The 23,187-nt window shown below is 41.8% G+C and overlaps 1 protein-coding gene across 2 annotated transcripts in view; it reads left to right on the top strand.

Moving 5' to 3' along the window:
• Positions 1-23,187, top strand: part of LOC308643674 (immunoglobulin lambda-1 light chain-like) — a 375,374-nt gene that overhangs the window by 113,688 nt on the left and 238,499 nt on the right. The gene's annotated exons all lie outside the window — the stretch shown is intronic.

Here is a 23,187-nt window from a genome sequence, read left to right as displayed (position 1 = left end):
CCCCTGGGGTGATCCTGCTCCTGTTCGGCAGGTGACTTGAAGACAGTGCTGTTTTTGTAATTCTCCTGAAATGAAGTCTAAGCTCTTCCTATGATTACTCCTGGCTCTGGATGAAGATGATTAATTTTGGCCTGACAATTTTGGTGTGTCCTATCTGTAATTATTTCTAGCAGAGTCTAGATGTGAAGTGGTCCTATCTGCACTTTAGAGGTTCTTTCACAGAATGCAAGGCAAAGTTACCCTCACTTCCTGTGACAACAAGAGACTTAAACAGGTTCAGACTCCTATCCAAGATCACACAGTTGGAAGCCAGAATAAAACTTCTATAATGCCAAGTGAACATGGAATGTGTAAAGATGCATGAAGAAGTGCTGTACATTTTTGCCCTTGGCTCTGTACTATTGTGGCAGATCCTAAGTTTTGTCTTAGTATCCCAGTGTGCACCAAGAGCCAGGGCAATATCAGATGGTGGCAGAAATGTTCATCTAGAAGAGTCTCAAGGGCTTCAAAATCTAGAAACTCCTCATGTAAGTGTTTAATGTAATTGAGAAGTCGTCAGTGGCTGGGGAAAATACATCAAGTGAGAAATAATTTATGTCAAGCACAGGGTTGCAGACTTGTAATCTTAGCTACTAGGGAGCCTGAACTAGGGGGATCACAGTTTTAAGGCAAGACTAATCAACTTTACCAGGCCTTGTCTCAAGAACAACAAAACAACAACAAAAAAAGTTTAAAAAAATCCAAACACACACAAACAAGCAAAAAATAAAACAAAGTACAGAAAATGTTGCTCATCTGGTAGAGCTTCATTGGTTCAGTCAGTAGTATCAGAAAAATAAACAATCAAAATTAATTAAGCCAATACACAGTTAATGGACAAGTATTTTTTGCCTCACACTGAGAATTCAGAATGAAAATTTAGCAACTACTTCTAAGATAGAGGTGTACAAGAGTTAGAGCAAATGATGAGGGAGCTTCCTGAGAGTGAGAAACCATGGTGTCTGGGTGGACAGGCAGCTCTCAAAGTAGAGTGAAAGTAAGTAAGTAGGACTCTGGTGATCACAGGGAGTATGGCTGTTTATGGCCAGCAACAGAGTTTTAAGCCAAATGGGTAGATTGGGGGAAACAAAGAGCTTGATAGATACCAGAGAAAGGCACATCTCTAGGTCAGATCTGACAGACATGGAACAAGCAGCATTGTACATATCAAGGACAATGATGGTATAGGAAAATGACACATTTACTTCCATATCTTAGTAACTGATCCTTCTAATGTTAGAATTGCCCTGAAAAACCTGCCTACCTTATCCTCAGTGGAGCTTTGTCAGTTGAGTCTCTTCTGCCCCCTGGTGGTTACTCCATACTGTTTTGACAAAGTGAGGAATAGGAGTCCTCACAATAGATTGGCTACTATTGGTGGCATCTGTGGATGCAAAGTGACTGTGCAGTGGTATTGTTGCTGATCTATAGCTACAAAGAGAACACCCACTTATTAAAGATTTATTCAGACTAACTCTAGTCTGGCCCACATTCCATCCTGGGAATTCAGCAAGAACAAGACACAGCCTCTACATCCCATCCTGCAGGAAGGATTGTGCATTAGACACACTGGGTTTTTGAACTTTCCAGACATGGCATCTTTTACCTGCGATTCATCTTCATTCTTTATTTAAATTTAGAGACTTTCTCCCATTTTGTCACATTATGTTTGACTATGTGGTACAGTGCTGGTCTATGGGACATAACAGGTTTAGATATTAGGTGCCCTCCCAAAAGCTCATGTGTGAGATGATGCATGAGACTTTACAGATGAAACGATTGGGTTTTGAGAGCTTTAATGCAATAAGTAAGTTAATCCCCTGATAGGGATTAAGTAAGTGGTAATGGTAGGCTGGTAGTGTATGCCTGGTGGAGTTGGGTCCCTGGGGGCATGCCTTTGGGGTATATATGTCTTTGTTCAGCAGAGAGCCCTCTCTGCTTGCTGATCATGTCTTGAACTGCTCTCCTCCACCACAGTCTTCTTTCATGAAGTTCTCCTTTGCCTCAAGCCCCAAGGAATGGAATCAGCTGTCTATGGACCAAGGCCTCTGAAACCATAAGCACACATTTTTCCTCCTTAATTGTTTTTGTCAGGTGATTTGGTTGCAAGAGTAATAAAGCTAACTAAAAAAGACTTTTGTTTAAAAATAAAAGTTTGTGTGATGGAGATCTTCTCAGGGAACCTTCTCTATTCTGCATAACAGAGACCAACTGCATGCTGTACATTTCTCCTTGAATATGAGCATCAAAGCGGGAGTTGTAGCAGTAATCCTGTCTTAAGATAACAGGAATCCAGGATTTTGAGAAGTGAGGTTATTGGTGATGGGAAATAACTGCTCAGTTGGAGGTCCCTGCAAAGTCTCTAGTACTCCAGCACCCAGTAGAGATTGTCCATTTCTTGGAAGTACTCCAGCATTTTTCTATTCAATTACTTTACTCATTTGAATGCATTTCCTCTGCTGAATCTCTGGATTTCCCTGTGTAGCTGGAGATCTATGTGCCCCTTGTCCAGATCATCATTCTGTTGATCCAACTTTGTTCAGGGAACTGCGTATGTGTCAGGTTAACTATCTTGTCTGCCACCAGATTTCTCTTCATGGCATCTGTAAGAGTTGGGCACACGCTTGTTGGAAAGCCACATGTCTCTCTACAGGAAGGTGGAACATCTTCAGGAGCCTATAGTTGATGGGGCATCATCTATGCAGATGTTAGAAATTCTTGAGACTTTGTTCCAGAGGAAGACTCAGATTTTGGTATAAAGGGGTATGTCTAATTGCAGTGGTTGGGATAGGTGTTTGCAGCAAAACTCCCAAGGGCTCAACCAAATCATGATACTTGGATAATATGTTTCCTATTTACTTGAAATGGCAAGTATATAGAAATACTCTGTGAGACACATGAACTCAGATAATAGGAGATAAACCATAAGAAGATTCTTTTCCTCATATTGGCGAAAATGAATAGCATTCTGACCTATCTTTCACAAAATAAAACTACATTATTATATCTGTACTTCCACCAAGAAGAAAAAGAAAAGTATTGAGGGTGAATTTTCTGGAAACAGCAAATATGCACTGGGAATGTTGCTCTGATGCAAGTATTAGGAACAAGAAAAATTTTGTAGTTGTCCAGTGTTTGAGTCCTAGAGCAGGAAGTTCAGCAGCAGGTGCAGGTGAAGGTGTCACTGATGTTACAGTTTGTCCCTGGGTCCAGAGGACTCTGCAATATAACAGTAAGGTATGATGGGAACAAGAAACTTGTGACTATGTCTTGACATAGGAGAATCCCAAAGTAGACTCTATGGGTTTTGTAACAAGGCATTTATAATGAATTAATATGTTTTCAAAAGGTTTATTGATGTGCTTGCTTACACTAAAAGCCATGTGTGCTTCTTGTGTGTGTGTGTGTGTGTGTGTGTGTGTGTGTGTGTGTTGGGGTAGGTACTTAACCACTGAGCCACATTCCCAGCCTATTTTTAATTTTTTTGAGACAGGTCTCACTAAGTTGCTTAGACCCTCGCTAAGTGCTAAGGCTGGCTTTGAACTTGTGATCCTTCTGCCTCAGACTCCTAAGGTTCTGGGACTACAGGTGTGCACTACTATGCCTGGCTATATGTGCTCTTTATTCTCACCTGGAATAGGGCCATATTGTTCTCAGATAGAAATGGTCTAAATAGATCAGCACTCTCATGCTGTGTCCACAATTCTACTGTGCTCACCATATTTTGTCTTTCTCAAGAGCAAGTTTTCAGGCACAGAATGTCTAAGATTGGGACCAGCCCTTGCCATTTTCTCCATTGAAAGGCAGGAAAGAGACAGTCTCATGCACAGACAAGGCTCTATGAAAATGTTTACCATCCCAAGAACTTCTGACCTAGGCACTGCAAAGCTCTAGAATAAAATGACAGGATTTCAGATTTAAAATGCAACTAATTCTGTGAAAGAACCACATTCACAAGGGATACGATCCTTTTCTGTAGTTTGGGCTACACTGAGATAGTAATTGAGCAAGTTAAGACCAAGGTTTCATTCACCATTCATAGGGCATGTGAGAATGAGAGTCAGGTCTGAGTGGGTAGTTTCTTAACTCATGTCCACATCTGTCTGTGATACTGCATGTCACTGAAAATTGTTTCCACTGCCATCATAGGAGGCACATTAATAGTCAGCCTCATCCAAAGCCTACAGCCCCCTGATGGTCAGGGTGGCTGTGTTTCCTGAGTTAGAGCCAGAGAATCAGTCAAGGATTCCTGAGGGCTGTTGCTATCCCTGTAAATGACAAGCATAGGTGCCTATGATAGCTTCTGTTGGTACCAAGAAACATACTTATCCCCCAATTTTTCTCCAGAGCATGTGATCAAGGCTGTCTGATATGAGGTCACTGACACAGAGGGAAGCTGATTCAGCTCTTAGGAGGCCACAGACCCTGCAAGGAGAGAAGTTGAGATGAGAAACACAATGAGAGAGTATCCACCAGGAGATCCACTGCCTGGCTGGTGTGAATGAGCTCCAGGGATTCCCTGGACCCTCAGAGCATCTCCTTCAAGTCCTTTGTCCATGACTCAGCTGGAGGCTTGAATTTGAACATGGAAGCAAAATGCCCCTCTATCCTGGCTCACTTATGTAAAAGAGTGAGCCCAGTGTGGGGATTGCATACCCACAGCTCTTGCTCTGATAGCAGGCTCCTGAGTATCCTGCCCACCAGAGGTCAGAGTCAGGGCAAATGTGGTCCCAGGTCCCTGGGCTGGGTGATTTGGTTGGAACCCCATGGCAGCACCTGTGCTGTAAGTGAGGAACCAAGGAGGAGAGGAGCCAAGGTGGTGGAAGTGCACCTTATATTGCTTCCTGAATGCCAGGTTGGGGTGATTTCCTACCAGGGATCTATTATCCCCTTGCTAGAGAGACGTACCCACTATGTAAATCAGACTGAGCTCAGAGCTGTTGTTCATGAAATGTGGTTTCCAGAGCAGAGATCAGCCACCAGGGATACAGAAAGTGGCGGGGTAGCCCTGAAAACTCAGCCTCAGCCTATGGGATACTCCTTTACAATTGCCACCCCCCATCATCTGGGTAACATCTCTCAAACAGATTGTCATCATAGATGATTCATTCCTCATAAGGGTCTGAAGGTCATTCTATTAAGCAAGCGATTAAAGCATGTGCAGATGGAAGGATGCCTGTATCACTGACATACTCTGTAGTCTGGTGCATATTGGCCATATGATTGCATGTAACCATCAGAAGTATGTTGGGTACATTCAGAGGGAACAATAAGTATGAGCTACAGAATTAGTGAGGAGAAATCAGCATTATTGGATCTAGTGGATGGGCAACCAGCATTACAGCTTGTTGTCAGGGTGTCCAGCCTGACTCTGTGCCAGGTGTGCCTACCTAACCTGTCCTGTGCCTCTCAGATTGGTGGCATTTGCTTGAATGTAAGGAGCTATAAGAGGTCCAGAACAATTTAGAGGAGGACAAATTTATTTTTGCTCAAAGTTTTACAGGTTTTAATGGTCTTCTGACTCCTTCACAGAAATATTACAGAAGAAAGGCATGATGTAGAAGAATGAAACTAGAAATTAGTGCTCTATCTGATGTGCGAGTGGTAAAAATTTACTCCCAAGATTTAAGCTCTCTATTCACCACACTAATTGTTTCTTTTGCTGAGAAGAATCTTTTTAGTTTGAATCCACCCAATTTATTGATTCTTGATTTTAATTCTTGTGCTATAGAGACTTATTGAAGAAGTTGTGGCCTAATATGACATGGTGGAGATTTGAGCCTACTTTTTATTCTAATAGACACAGTGTTTCTGGTTTAATTCCTAGGTCTTTGATTCACTTTGAGTTTTGTGCATGGTGAGAGATAGGGGTTTATTTTCATTTTGTAGCATATGGGTATCCAGTTTTCCCACACCATTTGTTGAAGAGGCTATCCTTTCTCCGATGTATGTTTTGGGTGGCTTTGTCTTATATAAGATAACTGTAATTATGTGGGTTAGTTGCTATGTCCCGTACTCTGTACCATTGGTCTACCAGTCTATCTTGGTGACAATACCATTCTGTTTTTGTTACTATTGCTCTTAGTATAGTTTAAGGTCTGATATAGCGATGCCACCTGCTTCACTCTTCTTGCTAAGGATTGCTTTAGCTATTCCGGGTCTCTTAATTTTCCAGATGAATTTCATGATTGCTGTTTCTATTCCTATGAGAAATGTCATTGGAATTTTGATTGGAATTGCATTAAATCTGTATAGTGCTTTTGGAAATATGGCCATTTTCAAAATATTAATTCTACCTATCCAAGATAAGGGAGATCTTTCCATCTTCTAAGGTCTAGGGTATATAAAGAACTCATAAAGCTAAACACCAAAAAAAAATTCTAATCAATAAATGGGCCAAGAAACTGAACAGACACCTCTCAGAAAATAACACTCAATCAATCAACAAATATATGAGAAAATGTTCACCATCTCTAGCAATTAGAGAAATGCAAATCAAAACCACTCTAAGATTTCATCTCACTCCAGTCAGAATGGCAGCTACTAAAAACACACACAGCAATAAGTGTTGGTGAGTATGTCACTATGTCGGGAAAAAGGCACACTCATACATTGCTGGTGGGACTGCAAATTGGTGTGGCCAATATGGAAAGCAGTATGGATATTCCTTGGAAAACTGGGAATTTATCCACCATTTGACCCAGCTATCTCACTCTCTCAGTCTATATCCAAAGGACTTAAACACACCCACATCAATATTTATAGCAGCACAATTCACAATAGCTAAACTGTGTGAAATTCAATCTGACCATATAGGTTTTGTAGTAGTGGCACTTAATCACTTATAATTAATATAATTTATAGTATAATTTGTTTAAATATACCATTATCTCTTCACTTACTATTTTCTCCTCAAGGTCAATGTTTTTCTTTTCATTTTTCTCATTCATCCATTCATTCACTTGTTCATTCATTTTGATTTGTTTTTAAAAAGTGTATCCCTTTTATATATTCACTAGCTTAAGTGATGGTTGATACTTGGATTGGCTAGCCCACATTCCCACAATGGTTTTGTCAAAACACCTGTACAGATGCTGACTGAAGTTGTTTTTTGTATGTGATTTGCATTTAATCAATCATCACAGAGTAAAGCAGGTTGTCCTCTATGATGTCCCTGAGTCTCATGCAGAGTCAAAGGCCTTTAGAGCAAATAGTGGGATTTTCAAAGCACTGTCCTACTGAATTTGGACTCAAGACTTGGACTTTACCTCTTACTGAATTATCATGTTGCAGCCTGCCCAGTTGATGTAGATCTCACCAGCTATAAATATCACATGAATCAATTCAACTGAATATTTGTCTCTCTGTATGTGTGTCTGTTTATGTAAATATGATCTAGTACATCTATCCAGGCTTGCACTGATAAAATGATGTTTTGATTATTATAGACTGAATATATAGTGCAGGTTTCATAGGACACAGTGGAGCTGAAAAATTCTTATCACCTTGTTGTATCATCCTGTCCTAAGGTTAAGTGCAACTCATTACTAGTGTTTATGGTGAGAATGGTGTAAACAATGCTACTGTGCTGCCAATCATGTAAAAGCATAACATAATTATATGAAGTAGATAATACATGATAATGATAACAATTAACTTTGACATTTTCTGTGTATTTATTATTCTACAGTTTTCATTGTTAATTTCAAATATAAAAATGTTTAGTGTAAAGCCATCTGTTGTGCTATGCTTATACAAGACTCATACCTCTCATGCATACCTAGTCTCTCCAGGTTGTGAGACTGTTGCACTTCCCCCTGCACCATAAGGACCTCTACTGTCTCTTGATTGCTTCATTTTTCTTCTGCAGGATCCAATCATAACCCAAGAAGCAACAGGCTTCAATATATGTTGTATGTAAATTATAAAAATTTTATAATATTAGAAATAATGTATGTACCATAAACATTCAAATTCCATATATGTTTGGTTGTAACAGAGGTGTACTATCTAGATTTGTGTTAAGTGCATAGTATGATGTTCACAGAATGATAAAACTGCCTAATGATGCATCTCTTAGGATATACTCTGAGTAGTATATATACATATTCTCCCTGCTTTTAACCCTCAATATTTTTATATTCTACATCATGAGATTCCACCAAATATGCTCTGTATTTTCTAAAAATGCTTCTGTATTGAACATGTTAAAATTTCCATTTTTCATGTCTTTATTAATCCCTGCAAATAACAAGAAAATACTACAGAAAAAAATTTATATCTTTATCTATGATTTCTACTTACCTATTTTATCCTATGTCTTCTGTCATCTGCCTATATATATATATACCTTATTCTATGTCTGCTATGTCTGCTATGTCTCCTATTAATTCTGTTTCCATGGAGAACACTGATAAAAACAGCATACCATCTGTAACATTTGATGTTAAAAAGGTTTTAATGGTACTATTCATCTTACAGTGCGCATATATATATATATATATATATATATATATATATATATATATATAAATAATTGAACAATATCTACCTTCAAGTGATATCATATACTTTATATATCAATAAGAACTTCATGACATATTCTTCATTCCCTACTTGGTTTATAATCTCCATTTAAGACAGTCTAATCCAAATATATATTTTCATTAATTTTTCTTCAATGATTTTTATGGATGAAATAATCCAGAATTATCTCTGATCTGTCATCACAATAACAGATATTTTTCTATTATTTTGTGTAAATGTATTTATCTATATTATGTCATTTTCTTCTATGAGGGGTTCTATATTATTGCTGTGAGAGACTGTTGAGTTTTTTGTGGGGAGGTTAACAAAAATTGATAAGAGGAGTGATTTGCCTCTGAAACAACTCCTCTTTTACTTTTTATTTTGAGACATGGTTTCACTAAGCTGTTGAGAGTCTCAACAAATTTCCAAGGCTTACCTCAGACTTGCAATCCTGTTGCCTCATCCTCCTGAGTCACTGGGATTACAGTTATGTATCACTATGCCTGGATGCAAGTGAATTTTAATGTCTGAAAGTTTCATTTTGCCTTAATTTTTGGAATATAGTATTATTGGTTAAATAATTCCAGGTTGTCAGATTTTTTTCCCTTCATATTGTAAATGTACTGCTCCCCCTGTCTTTCCTCTTCTGTTTCTGATAAACAATCTGTTGCTATCATCAAGCTCCAAGTTTCCCTTCATTGTTGGTTGAATCAGGTGACATCATGTGTGGTGGCACCATTTACTTCATGTTTCCTGGGATTGATTTTGTTGAGTTACTTGCTTGTTGGTTTCTGCTTTCTACAATTGTGGAACATTTTTATACAATTGTTTCTTACTCTATCTGCTTATGCCCCAACTTCACTCTGCCTTCTGGCTCCAATCACATACATCAGGTTGTAAGAAGCTGTCCCCAAATAAACTGATGTCCTGATATTTATATTTTGTTGTTTATGTGGGAAACAACCATTTGCTTTATGGATCCTTCACTGTTTCTAGTCCCATTTAAACATGTGTTTGTTCCCTTTCTAGGACCTCTCCCTTCCCATAAGGAACTAGCTAGCAATGGTATCTGTGACATTCTCTTCCTCCTGTTTTTATGCATCAGAGTTGGACATGCTCTTCTTCAAATGTCCTGAAATCATATTTGGCTGAGGAACACATTTCAGGCCCCTTTGTCTCTGTGAAGGTCCTCAGTGACATGGTTAGGCTGTACATGGCTGAGCTCTGGAAGAACAGCAGTCAGGTTTTCTCCAGTGAAGAGGATCCTGTCACTGAGTTGAGGTCACTCTCATAACCAGAATGTGACCTGAGGTCCGAGATTGTCTACTTCATTCTGCAGAGTGCCCTAAATGTGGGTGTACACTCAAGGCAAAGATGAGGCTCTGAGTGTCCCCTGTCTCCACCTAAACACATGAGCTATAGCCCTCAGGGCAGATCTGCCTGAAACTGGAAGGAGAGGCAGGGAGAAGGGTGCAAGCATCTTTGGAAGTGCCCAGGATAGATAGGTTACTTCTGGCACCACTCCTGGACAATAAGAGAACATGTTCTGGGATTGGGAAGGATATCCAGACAGCTGTCCTGGAAGAAAGACAAGAGGTACTCATGTTCCATCCACTCACATGGAACTACGTCCTAGATGGACCTTGGTGTTGTCCCCCAAGTGATTTGGGGGCTCCTCCAGAGCATTTCCAGGGTAAAGCCCCCACTGTTTTCAGGCTCCTACAACTTTGAATTGATAACTGCAGAATGTGGTAACTGCACTCCAGGCAAGGACTATGACCTGGTGACTGGTTTTGAACCCCTGGATGCACATTCCCCTGGTCTTTCCCTTTTGCTGCTCCAGCCTCTTTCTGGCTGGTCCTGATGGTAGCTCTTCCTCTCCCTACTGGTGGAGGAGCCTAGAAGCAGTACCTCCCACCTCGAGGTGACTAGAAAGCCCATAATACAGAAGAGGGTGTGTTTAGTGTGTCGAGCCTCACTCTGTGCCAGCTGTACACACTTTGCACTACCAAACAGTGCAGAGCAATGGCATCCATGGAGTGCAGTCAGGGGGAGTAGCATGCTGTTTCTTTGACCCTGTCCCAGGGTAAAATTTCCATTCCTGATTTTGTTTTCTGAGGAAAAAGGCAGAGGGCTTGCTTCTCATCTCTTCTGAAGAAAGAGAAAAGTCACAAGAAATATATGTGAAATGTGTCTACTGAGCCAAGTTCCTGTGTATTTGCTGGCCCATGGCAATGAGAGCTGCTGCAGAGTCAATAGGAGTCCAAGATGTTTCTATATTAAAGCTCGGTATTGTCCTTACATGATCAGTATCATCATCACTCATCAAAATTTCTATTACTAATGTTTTTATTTCATCACAAACTTCCTTGTTTATGGTGAAGGATCTTTAAGCTAGCCTCAGCTGATCTTTGATACAACTGGGCATCTCCTTGTTAAGACCCAGAGAGCTCTGAACCAAAGATGGAAAAATCACAATGCTTGTGGATCCCCTTTCCTTGAATTTTCTCTGAGGTAGGACAAGAGATTCTAAAACCTTGGAATCCTATTACCCAAATAAATAAGACAGTTTAATTGCTTTATATCATTTATATTTGAAAAATGTATGCTTTTCAAATATAAATGATGTTTTACACCAGGTAATGTTCACACTCAGTTGGCCAGGAAAAGAGATCAGTAATGTCATGGAGAGAAGATGCCACGGTACCCTGAATTCGGGTCCTAATTCCTTTAGGGGAAGAATGGGGAGGTGGAAAGTTGAGTGTCAATCCAGGCCCAGGGCTTGTGTTCCACATAGCCTCCTGTCATGCCAAGACTGTCACTGGGAGTCTAATTCAGTCTTCTGGTTTTTGATGAGAGTAGGGACTGTGCCCAGGTTAGAGCTGGAGAACCCGTCAGCAGTGTGGGTCTGCTCTGCTGGGCTGTGCTATGCTGAGCAGGGCTGACCTGGTTCCTGCTCGTTCTCTCTGCATTGTTTCCAGTCCCTGCCTTTCCTGAGCAGGTGAGTGATAAGAGTCTCAAGGCCACCTCTACTAAGGGCAGCTAAGACAGAGGAGACCTCACGGCCTCATTCTCAGGCATTCACCTCAGCAGTAGACTGTGGATTGATCTCAGAGACAAGTAGGAATCAGGGAGTCGTGGGTTTGCTCCTATGGATAGGATCTGGGTGTAGGGAAGGGAAGCCTTGGACCAGGGAGAGGGAGGGGAGATCATAGAGTTGAGGGAGCAGTGAGGATGGTGGGAGAGAAGCACACTCTGCAGATGGAGTAAGGGATCTGAGGATGCTGCTGGTGAGAATCTGGATCAGGAAGGCACAGATTTTCGTCCATGGCCCAGTCCATGGAACCAAAGACCTAGGAGATGCATTTCCTTCATCTGGACCCTGTACCCAAAACCACTTTAGGGCATCCTGACTTGGTCATTTATTCTGAAATTCTGGGGCAGCTGACCCAGCACCTCTCAACCTTGTACATGGTGATAGTGGTGGTTGTTGTTGTTGTGGTGGTGGTGTGTGTGTAGAATATCACCTATCCTAGGAATATCACAATGTCCTCCCTCTCATGATCACTGTGCCATCCTCAGTGAGTGTGGCTGGTAATGAGCCTGAAACCACCTGTGTCAGCTTCACTATTGGACCATGTCAGAAATGTCTAGGAAGAAGAGGCAAAAATGGTAACTAGGTTACTCTTTGCTTCAGAGCATTCCTGAAAACCAACTGTCCACACAAGATGGATGCTCTGAGTTCACAGTTGTCACCTGGCGTAATTGTTTTTATCAAAGAAAGGGTTAGTGACTAAGACACACTTAATGACCTTTTGTTATTATTCCATAGATGTGACCAAATTCTGGGCAGTTCCTTATTGGCAAATCCTTCAGGAACCCATTCAAGTGCAGGCTCCAAATCTCATAATAACTTACACTGATGTTCCTCTTCTGAGACACTAAAAATGACAGTGTCTGAGGGTTACTCTATTTAGTTCTCCTGCACTTTGTGATGCCTGATACACAGTTTCTAGAATCTTAGGGAACTGTCAGTTTGAAACATTCTCAACATCCTGGTTAACATAGTGGAATTACCTGAGCCTGGAGAGGTCCATGAGCCAATCATACACTTTCTTGAATGTAAAGGAAGGGGCAGGATTGGAAACTGGAAAATCAGTGTGACCTCACTGGGAAGCAAAATGGGAGTCATGCAAGTAGCAGTGTTTCTTCTCAATTACCCATCACTGCTCACAATAATAGCCTTGCCCAAATCATTTACCAATCTGATGGTCAGGGTTGCATCATTCCCTGAGTTGGAGGCATAAAATCAGTCAGGGATCCCTAAGGACCTGTTGCTGTATCTGTAGATGACCATCCCAGGACCTGTCCTGGCTTCTGCTGTACCAGTTCATAAAAGAACTTCCAATGTTGTTACTCCCAGAGGTGTACCTAACAGTCTATCATGGAGCCACTAACACTAAGGATAGAACAGTCACCTTGTAGGAGGTCACAAATTTTCAAGGACAGAAATGGAATTGTGGGTATGACAAAAAAACAACAATTTCAAGAATACCCTCCCCAAGTTCTGGATGTGATCCACTGACCCTGTACCATCAGGGTACCCCTCACATTAATCTCAGGTCCATGAGCCTGGTGAGTGGAAGTAGATTTTGATAGAGGAAAAAACTTGTCCCTTTCTCCTGGCTTCTGTAGCCCCTCAGGTTTATCCTGCCCAAGAATTACAGTGCAGGGATTTCAATCTCACAATCTCCATCCTGGAACAGTCTCCTGAGCATCCTGCCTACCACAGACATGGACCTGCTGAGCTGAGACAGGCCAGACTGGTAACAGAGCCACTGCCATATCTTGAGTATTTGTGCCTCCTCCAAAATTATGACGCAACTTAATCCTCAATGCAACAGTATGAAGAGCCTCACATTTAAGGAACCAATAATGTTTTGAGGGACCCTCTCACATGGGTGTGATGAATGCTAAATCAAAGGGCCAGGCAACACTAATTTGGCCTTGGTTTGGTTCCATATCTTCCTAAGTTTGATATGCAGAAAGAGGAGTCCTTGCCAGGAAATGAATTTGCTAGTACCTTAATTATGGATGTCCCAGCCTTCCAAACTGCTTTTTAGAAATAAATTTCAATAGTTAATAACCAGAAGATGTTATTTTTGTTACAGCATCAGGAATGGACTTCAGAAGCCTCCATCTACTGTACAATCAGTAACATGAAAAGACTTCAGGGACAGGATGAATCCTGGGCAGATGCTGAAGGACTTCCATACTTCCATGGACATGCTGGAGGTGAGTTCAAATTCAGCAGCATCTTCTACAGAATGAACTTGATGGATGAGGGGTGGAGAGGGATCATCGGTTCTTACCTGCAGAAAGCTACAGGTTGCATCCATGGAACTGGAATGACATGGAATCAGCATATTGTCAGCTGACTGGAGCTCTTTTCCATCTAAACAAATGTCATAATGAATGGTTAAGGCAGTGTCCCAATGACTCCCCTTGTTTTTAGATGTGAAACAATACTGTAACCCACACCCCACTGCATCAAGAAAAGAGAGATCCCTAAAACAACATGGCAATAGTACAACTCAGGGGCAGCCACTAATCCTGCTGCCTGAAATTGTAGATAAAACTTATTGGATCACAGCCATGTCCACACTCTGATTTATTCCTTCAGCTTCATTTATCCCTTGAACACACCTAGGATTGGTCCCTTCAGCTTCATCTCCCTTCCCTGCCACCAGTCTATGTGGGATTGGAGCATAAGAATTCCCAAGAAAATATCCAAGGAATCTACAATGTCATGAAAATTTATATAATTTCCACTTACTTGAAGTGGCAAGTTATGTAATGAGATTTGATAAGATGCATGCACACAGGAAAAAGCAAATAAAGATTCCAGCCCCATATTATCAGAAATGATTAGGGTGTCATTGTTTCAAGCATTCCAACACATACGCCACAAAAGGACACTTTATTCTAAAGTATATTCCCATATAAAAGAAAAAGGAAGACTATGGTCAAGCAGGTTCTGGAAATAGCATATCCACCCTGTAGATATGGAATTATCCAAGTATCAGGAACAAGGGAACTCATGCAGGAGTTTCAGTAGTAGGTGGCTGTGGCACAGATGCAGGCAGATGTTTTGGCTCTGGGATCCAAAAGTCTCTGCCATAGATAGAGAAGTAAGATGGGACAAGAACCTTGTGTACCTGTCAAGCCCTCATATGAGAATCCCCAAATTTGGGGATATGCAATGAGAAAATGCCATTTTTAATGAAATGAAACTTTTGGAGGGGGTACTAGGGATTTAATCCAGGTGTACTTTACCACAGAACTACTTAGTAAAAACAACAAAAAACAAAACTAGACAAAAGTAAATGTAAGTGATACTATCTATGGAGTCAGGCACCTGTGTATTTACAGCCACAAATGGCATTCCCCTCCTTACCAACAAGAGCAGCTGTGGGGTCAGTGGGAGCACAGCAGATATCTGGCAGGAAATCTCAGTAGTGTTCCTTCTATCCTGGTCATCATCATCACCATCATAACATCATTTATATTGCTATGTTCTTTATTTCATACCACACCTAATATTTATGGTTGTGAATTCCCACATTAGCCTCAAATGCCCTTTTGATAAATCCTGGATGTCATATTTGATCAGATCCAGAAACACCTGTTTCCACCACTGAGAAAACATACCTCTGGCTGAGCCCTTTTCCTTGGTTCCCTACAGATGAAGGACAGGAAATTCCAAGACCTGACACTCACTTCCTGGACCATGCCATAATTTCATTCTTCTTTAATGCTGAATAATATTCCATCGTGTAGGTATGCCACATTTTCTTTATCCATTCATCTGTTGAAGGGCACCTAGGTTGGTTCCATAGTTTAGCTATTGTGAATTGACCTGCTATAAACATTGATGTGGCTGCATCACTGTAGTATGCTGATTTTAAGTCCTTTGGGTATAAACTGAACAGTGAGAATGCTGGGTCAAATGGTAGTTTCATTACAAGTTTTCTGAGGAATGTCCATAGTGCTTTCCATATGGTTGCACCTAATGAACTCAAAAAACTTAATCAATAAATGGGCTAAGAAACTGAACAGACACCTCACAGAAGAAGAAATATAATTGATCAAAAATATATGAAAAAATTCAACATCTCTAGCAATTAGAGAAATGCAAATCAAAACTATTCTGAGATTTCATCAGAAATCAGAATGGTAATTATGAAAAATACAAACAACAGTGAAAGTTGGCAAGGATATAGGGGAAAAAGATATGATGACCATTTTTTAATAAAAAACCAACTTGCCTGTGTGAAAATTATGAGCTCAGTGCAGCCAACTGTTTCTGTGGACAACTGTTTTTCTAGAATGTCCTAAAGTAAAGATTTACTCAGATAGTATTTACTCTTGCATCATTTTGAACACAAGTGTTCTGGGCTAGTCATTGAAGCTGACACAGGTGGCCTCAGTCCTCAGCACCAACACACACTCACTGCATACACAGGCCTCTCCCTCTGCTCTTGTCAGACCCTGCAGAGGAGACTAGGCCCAGAGTTATGACCAGAAGATTCTCTGACCCTGCTGCAGGCCAGCCATGGGGGCACCATAGCAAACAACCCCAGAGGTTGTCAGTGATCATGATGTGGAGGGAGGAGGATGAGAGGTTTCCCCAAGAAAACCAATACATAACCATGAGCAAGGCTGAGAGGGGCTGGGACAGCCAGCCCAGTCCTGCAGGTTTTATCTACCTTCGGATGGAAATGACATTGTGAGGGAGCCCCCAGGGCAGTGCTGTTGTGGGGTACAGACTGGGTGGCTTCCCCCACCAGGTCAATGGCTGCCTGAGCTGGAGTGTGATCCTCCCTGCAGGAGCTCCTTGTCTGGAGCACTTTCAGGCTCCTCCCACTCTCTGTAGGGCACCTTCTCTCACACCACCCTCACTCCTTTGCTTGCCTCATTGGTCTTCACTCCATGGATCCTTGTCCCAAGGCCTCTCCCTCTGCTCTTGCCAGACCCTGCAGAGGAAACTAGGCCCAGAGTTATGACCAGAAGATTCTCTGACCCTGCTGCAGGCCAGCCATGGGGGCACCATAGCAAACAACCCCAGAGGTTGGAGCTCAAGAATATCATGCTAAGCAAAATAGGCCGATCCTAATAAAATGTTTTATCTGATAATAAGTTAATGCTGATCTATTGAGGAGGAGAGGGGAGGAAAGAATGAAGGAACTTTGGATTCGGCAGAAGAGAGTGGAGGGGATGTGGGGTTGGGAAGGATGGTGGAATGAGACAGGCATTATTACCTTGTAAACCTGAATTATTATGCTACTGGTGTGTCTCTGCACCATGTACAGCCAGAGGAATGAGAAGCTGTGCTTCATTTGTGTACAAAGTGTCAAAATGTATTCTCCTGTCATGTAAAACTAATTGGAACAATTTTAAAAAAAAATACCTTTAAAAGCATTGAAAGGCTAGCCATAGATTAGGGCTGAATCCCATGATCATTCACACGTTCTGGTTTCTTGATCTCTTTCATGGACCCATCTTTGCATTGTTCAGTGCCATCTTCCCTCCTTCTAGGGGAGTACACTAAGAAATGAGTACATCCCTGTCCCAGATTTATCTTCACAAGGACAAACATGTTGGGAGTCACCCTGGCTCCAAAGACTAACTTCCCAATCCTGAGAAGAGCCACCCAATGGTGAGCCCTGCTCACTCTCCTGATCCTTACCCACCAATCAGACTAGCCCTGCTGACTCTCCTGATCCTTACCCACCAATTAGAAAGTGCCCCATGTTATAACTGTCAAACTGTTATAACTGTCAAACCGCCCCAGCTCTATAAATATGCAGAGCTGTTCCTCAATAAAAGGGCACGTCTCCAATGAGGAGCCTTGTCCAGTCGCTCTTTTAAAACATGTACTTGCTTTTGTGCTACACAGTTTAGTTTTTGATGGGATTTAAGAGGCATGTGAGCATTTCTTCCTGGATGTGGGAATATGGGAGTCCTTGCTCACACCTAAGGCTCATGTGTACACTTAATTGTATGAGCTGTTGGATAACCTTGTTCTCAGACACTGAGAACTGGCATGAGCAAATCAGCACATGTCACCCTGTCCATGCCATCCTACAGGGCTCAAAATTTTTTATCTTCTCTGGCAAGGCCAACTTATCAAAGGAAGGTCAAAAATAGGTTCTTCTCCTGACACACTCTGTGTTCAAATGGAGGGAAGAGAGTGTAGGTGTATAATTCAGGAACCAGGTTCTCTAGAGACACTGTCCATCCAGAAAACTGAGAACTATTTGCTTCTGGGTGAAAGTGATATGACTTTGAACTTAAAATTTTAAAAATGTTTATTTTTTTTTCCTTTTCTTTTGGTACGCAGAGGTGCTTAACCACTGAGCCACAAATGCAGACCTTCTTTTATATTTTCATTTAAAATAAGGTCTTTCTAAGTTGCTCAGGGCCTTCCTAAGTTTCTGAGGCTGTCTTTAAATTTGCAATCCTCCTATCTCAGCCTCCTGGGTCACTGGGGTTACAAGAATGCACTTTTTCACCTGGCTTTAACAAGTCCTTCTGGATAACCAAATTTCCAGTGAGTCTCTGCACTCTTCTTCTGTAGCTTGGATGTAGTGGGAAACTAGCTGAGTGAGTGGAGACCAAGGTCATGCCCGTGGCTCAGTGTGTGGTAAACAGAGTAAGGCTGGGCAGGTGTTTCCTGTCTCATGTGCCTTTCTGTGTCACTACTGAGTCACTGCCAGGTGCTCCTACTGCCATGTGATGTGGCAGAGAAGTAATCTCATCTGTGACCTGGGTCCTGATGGTGGTCAGGGTGGCTGGGTTTTCTATGTTAGAACCTGAAATCAGACCAAGGATGGTGTATGTCATTTGCCATCATAATATTTGCCAAGTAAAGGAACCTGGCATGGCTTCTGCTAGTACTAATATACATACTTCCAGCCAAAATTGCCTTCAGAGTGGTCATACTAGCTGTCTTACTGATGGCCAGATACTGAGGATGGCTGAGTCAGGTCAGAGGAGGCCAAGGCGACTCTACAGAGAGAAAAGGAGAGGGGGGATTAACATTGAGGAAGTCTTCCAAAGGATTTCCTGCCTGCCTAACCCAGACTTACTTCAAGGACTCTCTGGGCTTTCAGGAAGCCCCCTCCCATCAGTGTCAGTCCATGTCCCATGGGCTGACTGGAGGATGGTGTCATTGAGCAGGTGAGCAGCAGCTCCTCTCTCCTGGCCCTCTCAGACTCACAGCATCAAGTAAGCAAGTGTAGGGCTGAAATCCTGAGCATACTGCCCTCACAGTCAGGGTCATGCTGAGCTGAGAGCCAGCTCCAGGCTGGTCCCAGAGCCCTGAGCTTCATGGGTGGGTCCCTTGAGGAAGACCCTGTGCAGTAAGAGATAAGCCCTAGAAGGAGACGGGTACAGACCATGGTAGAGGTTCCTCTGAGTCTACATCCTGAGGCCTAGGCTGAGCTGGCTTCTCCAAGTCCTTCCTTGTTCCAATCTAAGAGATTGCTGCCCATTATGCAATTTATCTTTAGCTCCAGGCTGTTGGTGGAGGAGATTTTTGGTGTGCAAAGCAGCACTTATCCACAGGGGACAGAGAGAGGAGGGACAGCCCTTCAGACTCACTGTCAGCCCTTAGGATGCTTCTTCATGGTGTGGTCCCCTAGTTCTGCTGACAAATGCTGCCCGGACTGTGTCTTCTTAGATGGACTCTGTCCTCAAGAGGGCCTGGAGGTCATCGGGATCACCAGGAGATTGAAGCACATACAGGTGGGAGGATACCTGCATGACCCAGGGGCTCTTTGTTCCAGTTCAACAGGCTCTCATAAGAAAGTATTGCATCTTTAAATGACACCTACTTAAAGTTTATCATTGGTTCTGCCATTCTGCAGGGCAGAGTAGAAATATTCCAACACACAGGGTAGAACTGGAAAGTACTAAATTATTTCCTAGTAGAAATATTGTGAGGATGATTAATCCTGAGTCTTCACTCATCTCTGCTCAATCAGAATAATAAATGAAAATCATAGACTAATGCCACCTTTAAACACCTGAAGGACTTGTGCTCAAGGTTGGGTTATATCGCCATTTAATTCATGCCTCTGTCCTCTATAACAATTTGATGAATTCCGAAAGATAGAAATACACTGCCAAATGTTCAGATGGATATAATTTCATTGTCCATTTCTGCACCAGCTGTGGCATGTGCCAGAGCAGTATACTTTTCTGCAGGTACTTGGTATAAACCATTGATATGAAAGCCGAGTTCTGCATTCCTCTCAGAGAGCGAGATCTGGAACAGTGTGCATGCCTGTGCAGTGGACAAGAGCACACATGGTCATTTTATTCTCTCAGATATGCTGACTCTCCTTTCCATGTTGTAACACAGTACATGGGGGCTTGGACCATGTGGAAAACCAGGAGAACTTCCTAGTCTCTATGTTGTCATGGCAATTGTGCATGAAATGACAAGTATATCGAGAAATTTGGAGATTATGAAGGAAACCATAATATTTTTTTGCCACATTAGCTGAAACATTCTGGGTTTAGGTGATCTGATCATTTTGAGCCATCTCTCTTAAAATAATTAATAATCAATAATGTTGTAAGTTTCATCTTACAACATCGACCCAGAAAGAAGCACATATGACTATGATATCAGAAAATAATACATTTCAATATCGGGGATGTTGTTCCTATTCACATATTACAAACAGTAAAATTGCCAAACAGATGTGGTAGCCAGATAGGAGGGCTCTGTGGCATATCCCACATGTTCTAGTTGTCCAACTATATAAGCCATCCTAATCAGTAGACAGAGAAAACAGTGATGAGAACAGAAACATTGTCTTTAGACTCAGGCTCCATAGGAGAAACACCAAAGCAAATCATGGGATTTTGGACTTAATGTGGATCTAAAATAGGAACTATACACCTTTTGAAAAATGTATCTTAGTGTTTTCCCAGGTTTTCACAAATACAGGAAAATGAAATATCAAGTGGCCAAACATCCAGAACTGGGAGATGCACAAATCATGAGGGCAGGCGGGCCACGTCATGATCATTGTGCATGGTATGTCAGGAGCAGAGTTGAGGCTCAGTAACCTACAGGTAAGTGGTCCTCAGCTCATGTCTCTATTCTGTACCCCTTCCTCTCTCTGAATTCCCACTTGGGTCCTCTAGGTGGTGCCATCTTCCTGCCTGAGAGTACTCCAAAGGAACTGTCACCTGAGCACTGTGGATAACAATATAATGAGAGCCTCTTATGCATTCTAAAGTCTGGTAGCCAAATTAATGACAACTAGATAAAAAAAGAGATGTATAATTTTTTAAAATAATATATTCTATGTAACTGAAACACATTTACACAGGGAATTGGTGAAAACCAACTTATGATATGAACAAAAGTCCACAATTGAAGTAAAAGAGTGTTAAGAGTGTTAGCATTTCTAAATCTAAAAAAAAAAAGCTGTTTTTTAGCATAAGAATCAAATGTAATTTTTAGCTATTCAAAGATACAAGCTAATAATAAGAAACATCATTTACAAATGTTTGAAATATAACACCAATTTTAGGTGTCCTCTTTTACCATTTCTTTTTTACAACAGAGAAAAAATTTCTTGTCAAATTTCCTTTGTAGGCTGGGGATGTGGCTAAAGTGGTAGCGCGCTCGCCTGGCATGCATGCGACCCGGGTTCGATTCTCACCACCACATACAAACAAAGATGTTGTGTCCGCCGATAACTAAAAAATAAATATTAAAAAATTGTCTCTCTCTCTTTAAAAAAATATTTCTAAAAAAAATTTCCTTTGTATTTTCACAGGTCATGAAGATGCCTGTGTCTTGTGTAATGCTGAACAAAGGGAAGAGAAAAGGATCTAAATGATCAGGTGTCCAATGGCTCATTCTGTCAGTCAGCCTCCTCCCCAAAACACATATCATTGCTCAGGAAAAAAAAAAGTGTCCAAGGTGGCAGGGATAGAGATTTCTCATGAGGTTATCAATGGGTATTTCCATTCTCAAAGATAACCTGACTGTAGCCACTGTTCTATGTGCATGTGGGAGATAAAAACAAACAAATAAAAAACCTCTGACTTCCCACTTCCCAAAGCGTCATCCTCTGTGGATAGCAACCAGGTACCTGGGAACACATCTTTTCATTATGGCAAGGCAGTCCTTTATTCTTAACTGCAATAGAATTTACTCTGAACAGGGCTGTTTTCTTTACCTGCAATGCTTACTGTAAAACTACTATCTGTGGACTTACAGGATCCCTCACTCACAGTCATGATATTAATAACACCTGGGCCTTTTCAGCACAGAACACAGTTCACAGCCAATAAAGAACTGCAATTGTGGGAGAGAAGTGGATCTAGGCAGCAACCTCTGAACCCTCTACAGCCTAGAAAGGAAGCAGTGACAGGACACTTGACCAGAACTTAATATTAGACAGTTTGATACATAGAGGGACCTGAGGTTTGGTTACCAGAGCAAAAAATAAGGACAGAATTCTTTGACCCCATACTGTAATGAGAATGGGGTTGTGGGGGAGACATAACAAAGAGAGAAAGAGGGAGAGGAAAAGCACATATACCTACTTCCTTAGCAACATCTGGAAAGAATAGCAGATCAAGTTAAAACACAACAGAACAGCAAGCACGGTGAAGGAAATCAGGCAGTTTGGCCAAAATTGTGGACTGAAAGCCATATGGGCTCATATTCATCTTGTCGAGTCCACACTAGCCAGCCTCTCCAGAAGAATAAGTTCAGCACAGCTTCTGCCCACCTCCAGATAGCAACAAATAAAATCAGAAGTAATGCCTCTGAAACTGTTTCAGTAATCTGTCTAGAAGAAACTTGTAGAAGGATCTCTGCTAGCCAAAATTGACTAAAACTCCCTCCCCATCACTGTGGACAAGGGATATTAGGTGAAGCAGACCTGAGAGCTAATAACTCCTGGAAGAGTTAACCCTGACCCAGAGCACAACTTAGCCTTTGTAGGAGTCCAGATAAATATGGGCCAGCTGACATCCTACCCTCATCCCAGTGACAAGTAAAAACCCTATGAGCTACACTGGCCAAGATGGAGATCTTTGTACCAGAGATACCCCACAGAAAGCCTATCCCCAAAGACTCCACAGTTTCACAGGTGTTTGGATAACACTGCCCTGAGAAGATCATGGTGGCAGAGCAAAAAGATGCCTGCAATTCATGATCATGAAGTTGAGAATTCAGAATCAGGTGAGCTAGCAGGTGATAGAAAAAGAATTTAGAAAGTTCATAGTTGAAAAGTTCAGACTCTCTAACCCAGTCACAGAGATGGCACTCCAGTGATCTATAGCAGCCTGAGAGGAGGCTTCTGTGTCACAGACAACACATGGATAGTTTGTATTCACAGGCTTTGTGGTTGTGGACAGCACTCCAGGGGAAACCAATCAGAGGGGAGTAAGCACAAGTGATTCCCAACCTGGGACAGTGGGAGCTCAGACACAGGTGGGCCAACTGATACCATATCCCATCATAGGGATGGTATCCTGGCAATCTACATCAGCCATGGGAGAGGCTTCTGTACCAGAGTT

The sequence above is a fragment of the Spermophilus citellus genome, assembly GCF_964194105.1.
Source record: "Spermophilus citellus genome assembly, chromosome: 3".
NCBI lineage: Eukaryota > Metazoa > Chordata > Mammalia > Rodentia > Sciuridae > Spermophilus > Spermophilus citellus.
The sequence above is the reverse complement of the archived record's forward strand: the minus strand, read 5'-3'. Positions and strand labels throughout refer to the sequence as shown.